General features: G+C 41.5%; 1 protein-coding gene across 2 annotated transcripts in view; it reads right to left on the reverse strand.

Annotated features, from left to right (window-relative positions):
- Positions 1 to 7,434: 7,434 nt before the first annotated feature.
- The window catches only part of LOC137999455 (U6 snRNA phosphodiesterase 1-like), a 52,664-nt gene continuing 52,598 nt past the window's right edge, over positions 7,435 to 7,500 (reverse strand). Inside the window, exon 9 of one of the 2 annotated variants that reach the window (XM_068845243.1) lies at positions 7,435 to 7,500. This exon is cut by the window's right edge and continues 402 nt beyond it. The gene's annotated coding sequence lies outside the window, so the exon portion shown is untranslated. The other variant, XM_068845236.1, reaches the window with a different exon arrangement.

A 7,500-nucleotide genomic window follows, 5' to 3' on the forward strand; every position in this document is an offset into this window, starting at 1 on the left:
AATGCACCACAGGTCATCGTGGTGGTGGTTCGAGGGTTTTTATACCGTGACCATGGCATGCTTTGGGACCGGCATCGCCTTTGGCACCAGAATCCGTATAGGAATCAGCTTTGTAACGAGGTCGTTCATTGTCGCATGCATGTTTGCACACCGTGTTCAATCCTTGCCACACACCATGTCTGTTTGAGCTAGAGACACCAGCTAAGTCAACCAGAACTGCCTAGAAGCAGCATGGTTCCTAGAAGCTGTGAAACCCTCCGGTTTACGGCTCCTGTCCATGGATCCAGACACATCCCCAAGACGGTTCTGATTCCATCCCCAACGGACGTGACCGTTGGCACCAGGCCACCTCTCACGTTCCCATTTGTCAATAGGACTTTTTTCTCTCATTAAATTTATTCGCAGTGTGGTCTCTTTATTTCGCATACAAATATTCATTCTCTATTTCTTGACAACTTTGTGTGGATTTCTTTTATTCAATTACATTCTTTTACTACAATCATGGTATGGTATCTGGCCTTGCGCACGACATTGGTGTTCATATGCAATGCTAAATGAAGCCCTTGATTTTAAGATTACAAGATAACTGTAATAATCTGAAAACAGAAATGGAAAGTAAATTCCATGAGCATTTAGCTGGTAAAAAGAAAGATTCCAAACATCTTTCTGTTTTCAATTAAGAACAAAATAAGAAACCCGCACTTCAAATCAGCAAGAATAACGGCAGTGAACGCGATTGGGGTGTTTCTGTAAATATTCTCTTTCTCTCACAACGTGGCCCTAGAACCTTGAAAATTTAGGTGCACATTAGTTGGACAATACCCCGGAAAATGTTCATCTACAGACAATGAGTGCTTTTAGAGTTGTAGTGGCAGAACTAACGTTACACTATTACAATCATGGACAAAATTGTTGGGAATGTTGAGATTTTCTGGGGAAAAAAGTGACCTTTCTTGCAGGAAGAACTCCAACATTGAATATGGGGGAGGAGGGGGGGGGGGGGGGGGGGGGGGCACAAGAGCATGGTACGTCCCAAATGGTTACAATAATAGAATTACGTTTAAAGTGAACTGATGCGTGCAACCTTCCCAACAACGTTTGAACACGGCTGTCTCAAAAAGGTCAAAGAGCAATAAATGCGATTTTTTACACGTGTTTTCATTCCTTTAACAGAAACTCGAGGAAGTGGCAACATATTTGGATTTCGATATGTTTTGTTCAAGTTATTGCTGAAATCAGGCTCAAATAAGGTCTTTCGATTTTCTTTTTGGTTATCTCGCAAATGATAACGTGGGATGTTTACGAAATGAATAAGAATAGTTCCTGGTGAGCCGTAACATATATCCATTTGCTGTTGTTAGATATGCAATATTAGCCATACATACGTGATAGATTTTGCTAGGATAGGTCGTAATTTGCCTTTCATATTGAGCCCTGTGTAGAAGGAGCAGGTTACAGTCATAGTTAATGGCACAGTTCTCCATATATTCCGAGAAAAATGTGGCTATTTTGTGTCTTAGTGTTCAACAAAACGCTTAGTAATAACCACTGTAAAGTTTGGTTTTAAACATTATTTACCACAGTACTCTATCGAGCGAATATAAATGAGGCTCTGACAGGGTAAATTCCGACAAACGACATGCCCTAAAAAGTGAGATAGACTATTGATCGAGTTACTTTTTGAGTTTGAGTTGAGTTTGAGTTAAGATTGAGTTAATATTGAGTTACGGTTTTTGGCATTTTTGGCACTTAAAGCTAATAAATATTAAGTAGAAGTCACTGAGAAGACCATGAAACACCGTTTTCGTGAAGTACACAGGTGTATATTTGTGAAATGGTTTTAAACGTACTAACTGATCAAAACAATCTTGAAATTTCATGCACGGCAGTATTCTTGTTTAACACTTTACCAGTTTCAGCACTTGGACTCCTTCGATTTGACTACTGCCTGTTTTGCTGTTATGTGGTCTCATCGATCAGTAGTCCCTTCAGAAGATTATTCCAAGCCGACCACATGGCTGATGAAAAGACCAGACCACAACACCGTACTCTTTTCGACTAGTGTGTGCGATCTTTAATGTCCCATAGTTTATAAACGTTGAAGGTTGTGAGACGGGACCTGCGATTTATAGTCCTTATTCGCGAAGACTTGAAAGTCTAACCATTTGCGGATGTTATTACAAAGGCAGCACTTTCTCCTCAATTATTTTAAGACCCTGAGTGTTGCGGGTCCGGCCGGAGGCGAACTCACGATCTCCTGCATAACAAACTGATCCACCGGCGCGCAGTTGTTCCTTTTAGCGATCAAGTCTATTCGACGCAGAAAAGATGTCTTCTTGTAAGGCTAAGGATGGGATTTACTGTTAAGCCAGCTTATAGCCCTGGCGCCTAAACGATGAAACGTACCGTTTGTCGTCCAGCAGCGTGGTTTTCATGATCGGCTACCACACAAAACGTTATCGAACTAGTGAGCTGCAGGAGTGTTTATGTAAAATATCGAATCCGGAACCTGGAACGCGTTTTTTTTCCCTTACTGATCCTAGCCTTTGAACAGAAGTACCTTTGTCAGTTCTCGTTTATGTACTTGCAAAAACAAAAGAAACCGTGCAAGAAAAACCAAAATTAATTAACAAGGAAATAAATAATGAGAAATAACTGTAAACTGCTTTATGCAACATGATTTAAAGCGGTGCAAGTTTTAAGATGGTAAAAGTATAGACAGAAAGAAATGTCTATCGTGATTTGGTCAGATCATAGACATACTTTCAATTTCAATACTCTGATTTCAAAACTTGTCTGTAGACCTTTTTTAACCGGTTGAATAGAGATCCAGAAAGACAATTTTTAATTAACAATTAAAGATCACCACTTCGAACGCTTGCCGACGACTCAACATTCCATTGCGTGAGAACCAGAACCCGGAGTGCGCAAAGATCTCAAGTCTTATTGGTCTATAGTTTGGAATTTAATTTAATTTAATTTAATTTATAGCGGAGGGGTTGGCGCAGTGGTCAGATCTCTGCCTTCCAACCCTAAGGTCCCGGGTTCCATTCCTGGTTCTGCCCAGACTGGAATATTTGGAGACCTTCTTTCCTGCTAAAGTCCACTCAGCTTTCCATCCTTCCGAGGTCGGTAAAATGAGTACCAGCATGCATGGACTGCTTAGAAGCGGCTACAATTTGCGCCTGTATATGCTTCCAGTCCGCTGGGGGTAATGTGATCATTGTAAAGCGCCTTTGAGACCTTGTGATAAGGGCGCTATGCAAATGCACCACTTTACTTTTTACTTTTACTTTATTATGCAAATATATCCTTCAACGCGGAGAAAACAGTTTTCGAGGTGACTTGTACTGAATATTTATTACTTTTAATTCCGAAGAACGCCAAAAACTGTAACTCAATCTTAACTCAAACTTAACTCAAACTCAACTCAAACTCAACTCAACTCGTAACTCGATGAATAGCCAATCCCCTAAAAAGTAGCGACAGCACTTAAAGTGAAATCGTGACAAACGACATCCTTTCTTTAAATTTCCGACAGCAACGGTCACAGCAACGTGAAACATTGTCAAAGCACCGACACGAGACCTTTTAAAATTCAAGCAAGAGACACGGGACATCCCCCTGGCACGGCCTCATAAATAAGAACTTAATTACTCAATTAATCTTTAAGTTCCCGCAAAAAATGAAGTACTGTTCAAAATGAAGGAATTTCTCTATTCCAAGGGACAAATTCATAGCCGGTTACTTCGCATTATTTAATTCTATCCATAACCATTCAAGTTGAATTGAAACGTACCGCACTGGCCAAGAAAATGCTCATATACTTGTGGAGTACTGTGTGGAACACCGTTTTGTATTCATTTATTTACATAACAAGATGAATTAATAAGACGTAATTTCCTATGCTGCATATGCACATGCACATGCAACATTTCTTTTACGTTTTGATTAGTAACATTTTATACTTTGCTTCTTGTGATGTCAAACTGTAAGGAAATGTTTACATGTCTTGGTGAAGTTTGAATTAAGAAAAAAAAAACCTTTACTATACTACCATTGTGAGAGTAACGCAAAGAACAATACGTCAATGATCAACAGGGAAATCGCCTTCTAAATATTTTGTATATTATGCAGGAATTGTACAGTACCTCTAAATACCAAATGTACGCTCTAATACCTTTAATTGGTGAACGTCATGAAACAGAATGGGAATTTTACCGAGAAAGGACTTTCAATGCCCATTGTTGCACCGGTGCTTAAGATACTGGAGTAACACAATATTGTGTCACGGAAAACCCTTCCTCGGAAAAGCACCTATGTGGATGTAGCATATTCCATATTCTGAGAATGGTGCCCAAAAACAACGACAATAAAGATAATTCGCCGAACCGTAATTATGGTAAATAACAACTGCATATCTTCCGTGCATTTCGTTTTATACACCAAAAACTGTTTACAGTTGTTTTCAGACAATCATGGACAAAATTGTTGGGAAGGTAGCTTCACTTTAGAGATCACCCCAAGTTCCTGTTTTGTATGGTTTGGTTAGTTTCATTTGAATCATTTTGATGCTTTGTAAAACACACTTGTAATTTTTCCTCCAAGATATTTCTTTTGAGTGCCTCATTTTCTTTTCCAACATGTCTGCTGCCCGAGGACCAACGACGCATAGTCAAACCAATGCTGCTCTTGCCAAGGTACGTTAGCACCCGACCCACAAACAACAAAAGTGCGAAGACAGAGGTTGTACCATGCGACTTACAGCAAACAACTACGTGCCAGTCGTAAAAAGTAAGGGAAACCCACCATCAAGCATGTCAAGACAAAGTCTGTGCTTGGAAACGGGCCAAACCTGACAAGGAATGGAAAACCGGATCCTGGAACAGAACGTAAGCACTGTTGTTGGTAGCAAGAACAACACTGTGAGGTTCTTCCACGAAGAGAACAACAATGTCAACAACAACAACGGCGAGCGACTCGTTTGGACAAGAAACTTGTGAGCGATACAAAGTATCGGGAGGCAAACCACGAGCGAATTCGGCAGCGAGACAGAAGTCATTACCAGACGCACATGGAGCAAGCCCAACAGTACCGTGATGCTCACGGAAAGAACAGCAAGGAAAACAGCGTGCCTATCGATATAATCGAAGAGAGGAAGACAGAGAGCGGTCCCGATGGTACCATGGGGCACACAGGAACCAAATCCATGCCAGAAAAGGGTACCCTCTGGGCTTCAGTCTCGCTTTCTGTTGCCTCTAAGCACCACGACCTTTTGACCGTGGCCAAACAACGGTTGTGTTCCTGTATTTGGGAAATCTAGTCTGTGACGTAGCTCGTTGAGTGGGCGGCCTTGAAAGATACACGAAAGGCATTTCGATCTCATGGACCGAAAGATGGAAGAAAACGATTAACTTTACAAGTGATTGTCAGCTGTTCGGGCTACGTGGCTCTCCATTTGTTACAAACTTGTTAAGCAGTTCGCATCGAACAACGTATTTCATGAGCTATCGCTCTCGCTTGCGTGACGGAAACATGCAGCTTAGTTTATTTACGTTTTAACTCGCCAAATTGGCAGAGGCTTGAACTGGTCTATAGTGTGGTCGTTGAAGCATTAATTTAAGCTAATCTTTCTAGTTCAGAGGAATGAATATTTCTGAATTTCAAACTCAACTGCTGAATGACCTGCTACTTAATATTTTGAATCAGAAATGATCGTAATTAACGCCTGACAAGGAGTTGCTTAACAAACTTCGGGAATACATATACGGTTCTTCCCTGATAAGGTTTAGTTCAAAGTTGGAGCTTTTCAACAGGACGCAAAATTTGAAGCGCGTTTGATTCTAAATATATATATATAAATATATACATCTCCTGTCGGAGTGCACTGGCGCTGACTTACGTAGTATCACCGCGTGCAAATGCACTTATAGTTTCGAGCGGTACTGTATCTGGCTGAGGGACACAAGCGTGTTGATCCTCAGATCTATCAAAAGCAGCAGACAATCTATTACGTTGTGCATCCCCGGCCGCCTCCAACGTAGTGACCAAGCCATCGTCCCCATCTTTGTCCTCGGATCTATCACAAGCTTTGTATAAACGTAACCTTATCTATCACAAGCGGCTGCCTGTTTAGACGATTTCATCTCACCACCCCCCGAATCCCTACGACAGTTGGCATGTCTCATCCACCGCCAAGGAGGAGGAAGAACCCACCGTTGATGTGGCGCAGACAGTGTTTCCGTGTGCACAGGCGAATCGACCTCAGTCCCAGGCTCGTTTGAAAGTGGACCGTGTCCTGTACCGGGAGTCTTGGGAATGTGAACAGAGGATCCGGAATATTCTACAGGAGGTCGTGGTTCAACCATGCCTGGACTTGGATCTGGCCCGAACCGCAGCTCAATACGAACGCGAAAAACGGGATTGGTAATTGTCCTGCATCACAGTGCTTTGCAGGTACGACCTTCAACTCTCAGGGGTTTAAAAAGTTGCGTGGGTGCATGCGCGGGGCAACAAAAGACGGAGTAGGGATGTTACGGAATGGTCCTCATGCGAACACTATGGAACTCTACTTTTTCTCGTACCTAGTTCCATTTGTTGTTTTTTGTCTTATTTTTTGCCACTCAAAAGATCCCCATTTCCGCTTTTGTGTAACCCTACCTCCTTTCATACAACGCTACTACTACCGCAACTACCACCACTGCTACTTATGCCTGTATATGGACTCCACATTCCCGCCAAAAAAACATGACGGACGCTTAATGAGATAGAGCGTGCTTTGACTGGTCCATTAAGAGAACATGTGGCTACTAGTAAAAAGACTGAAGAAAATAAAAGGGAATCGAGTAACATTGATATTGACCATGTTGCACTGATCATTTCCGAGTTCACTTCAACTTCTTGCTCTGGTTATTTGTTCTACTTTTTATGTGACTGAATCACAGTAATATACATGAGAAAGACTTGCGACTTGACAGTGGACAATACTAATTAACAGCTCGATTCAGTACTCGTCCTTTGAGATGCTTTTAACGACAAACGTTCACGGTAGTAAAGCCTAGTCTGGCAGGGTGGTATCTGGATGGGAGACCAACAAGATACACGACATGTGATTGCCTTTTGCACATGCCACATGCATCGTAATGTCTGTTTTTCAATCAGAATAATCATATTTAACAGTACTCGCCCTTTGAGATGCTTTTAACGACAAACGTTCATGGAAGTAAAGCAGGGTGGTATCTGGATGGGAGACCAACAAGATACACGACATCTGATTGCCTTTTGTAGATGCCGCATGCATCGTAATGTCTGTTTTTCAATCAGAATACACATATTTAACAGCCGGAATCCTGATCATTTGCAAAGAACAACGGCATTAGCATAATATCATTAGGTTTTATTTGCTACCACTTTAAGAAAACAAAAGTGCAGTAACCATCTTGAAGGAAATTTTGTCTTCCCGACTGTAATTCTTCATGACTTGAGTGGACACCTAACAAC

Source organism: Montipora foliosa, chromosome 1 (assembly GCF_036669935.1).
Source record: "Montipora foliosa isolate CH-2021 chromosome 1, ASM3666993v2, whole genome shotgun sequence".
Lineage (NCBI taxonomy): Eukaryota > Metazoa > Cnidaria > Anthozoa > Scleractinia > Acroporidae > Montipora > Montipora foliosa.